The following is a 2,527-nucleotide window of genomic DNA, read 5'->3' as shown; positions in this document are numbered from 1 at the left end:
CCACCATGTTCATGTCATTGGCTCAAATAATTAGTATTGGATTTCAGAAATGTCTGTGACATTACTGAGTCAAACTGAGGTGTTTTCAATAAAAAAAGAAAATTGAAAAGAAAGACAGTGAGTTGGGGAAGAGAAGGAAGATGATGGAGAAGGTATAGTCATGATGATAACTATGATTATGATTGTTGTTGATGTTGTTGTTAAGTGCCTTTGAATCAGTTCCGACCCATAGAGACCCTGTATATGGTTTCCAAGAAGTAGCTGGTGAGCTTGAAGCACTGACCTTGCAGGTCAAATCAACTTTGCAGTCCAGTGCATTAACCATAGCGTCACACCAAGAATGGGTATGGTGGTATTAATGGCTGTTATTCACAATTTCCTTGGCATCCTGGTGTGGTACTGTGGGATAAAATACTGGATGCAATGTTGGTTTGAACCACAAGGTTGCTGGTTCAAACTCACCAGCTGCTCCTCGGAAACTTTACAGTTACCCTAGATCATTATGAGTTGGAGTTGACTCAATGGCACTTAAATACAACAGCATTCTCTATTTCCTTAATCTGGAAGATAGACTGTTGTAAGTTGTTAGGTGCTATTGAGTCAGTTCTGACTCATAGCGACCCTATGCACAACAAAACAAATCAAGGACCAGTCCTGCGCCATCCTCACAGTAACTTCAATATTTAATGTTCGGGTATTATCTGAAGTCGAGAAGAACAAATTAAAGAGGAATGGTTTTGCTTTTATGTCACAAAGACCATTTCAAGGCTTATCTTGAAGTACAATGTTGTTTGTGACAGGACACCACCACGACTCCTACAAGAAGTACCAGTTAATATGACTATTACTCAAATGTATTCACCAACCACTAAAACCAATGATGAAGAAATTATTCTACCAACTTCTTCTGTCTGAAATTGCTCAAACATAAAATCAAGAATTGGGTAACATCCAGTCATTTCAACAGGTAGTTGGAAAAACCATGTGGGGACCACGTCTGAGTTCCTCTGGCTTCCCAAATGGAAAAGAGAATCAACATCCAAATCTGTCCAAGGCCAATTCCTATGAAGCAGAGGTTAGTCATGCTTCTACCGTACAACCTTCATTACCCTATTCTGACACCAACCATCTCTCCTACAGCAGTCTCTGCTTCCCGTCTTGTTCAACAATCCATTGCAATGGCCACATAAAACTCGTAACAATATTCACAATTATGGGGTTTATTATGTAAAGGAATAAGGTACAATCAAGGATCAAAAGAGTTCAGGATGCAGCAATTCTTCAGACAGGAATGCCTCTTATCTTCTCTAGTGCAGGCACACCTCACTCTTGTCTTTGGTTTATCAGCCACATGGCCCCTTGACCTCTGTCTCAGTCCATGGTCTAGAGCCCACAGCTGCTCTGTCTCCGCATGCCACTGCCTCAGCTGTTGCTGTTTTTCTAGGTAGGGGTCTTACGTTCCACTCATGTTCTTCCTTCTTGGAGATTCTGGGATCTTCTGTCTCTGCTTCTGAGATAGTTCTTTTTAAACTGAATTGTAGGGCAAAACTAACTAATCCCAGCCTTAGAGCCCTGTATACCTTATTTGCATGGCCCCATCCAATCACTTACACTGGACCGCAAAGTTGAGTTGAACTTCAAGATCAGCAGTTCAAACTCACCAGCCATTCTTTGGAAACCTTATACAGGGTCACCATGGGTCAGAACTGACTCAACAGCACTTAACAATAGCAACAACAATATCCAATTACTTGGTGACAATTAAAAAGATTTTGGGTAGAAAAACCATATCAAGTAAAGTCAAGGCACCACAATACTATATGATTAATAACCAATGGTACTGAATTGACAGATTGTAATTGAAAAGTTCCAACAAACTGATGCAGTGCTGGATGCACTCACTTGTCTATGCCAAGAAATTTATAAAACAGCTACCTGGACAACAGACTGGAAGAGATCCATATTTGTGCCCATTCCAAAGAAAGGTGACCTAATAGAATGGGGAAATTACCAAATAATATCATTAAAAGTTTGCTGAAGATAATTAAAAAATGTTTACAACAGTATATATCCACAGGGAGCTGCTAGAAATTCAAGTCAGATTCAGAAGAGGACATTAGATGGGTCTTGATGAAAGCAGAGAATACCAGAAGATGTTTACTTGTGCTTTATTGACTATGAAATGCCTTCAACTATGTGGATCATAAGTAACTATTGTGAAGATTGAAATTCTCAAACACTTAATTGTGCTCATGCATACCCTGTACATAGACAAATTTGTTCAAACAGAACAAGGGGATACTGATAATTAAAATCAGGAAAGGTGGGCACCAGGGTTCTATGCTTCTCCATACTTAATCTGTGTGCTGGGCAAATAATCTGAGAAACTGGACTGACTGAAGAATGCAACACCAGTATTTTAGGATGTCTCATTAACAACCTGCAATATGCTTATGATACAACCTTGCTTGTGGAAAGGGAAGTGGACTTGAAGCACTTATTGATAAAGATCAAAATGTACAGCCTC

The sequence above is a fragment of the Chrysochloris asiatica genome, unplaced genomic scaffold (genome assembly GCF_000296735.1).
Source record: "Chrysochloris asiatica unplaced genomic scaffold, ChrAsi1.0 scaffold00020, whole genome shotgun sequence".
Classification (NCBI taxonomy): Eukaryota; Metazoa; Chordata; class Mammalia; order Afrosoricida; family Chrysochloridae; genus Chrysochloris; species Chrysochloris asiatica.
This window is presented reverse-complemented; position numbering follows the sequence as displayed.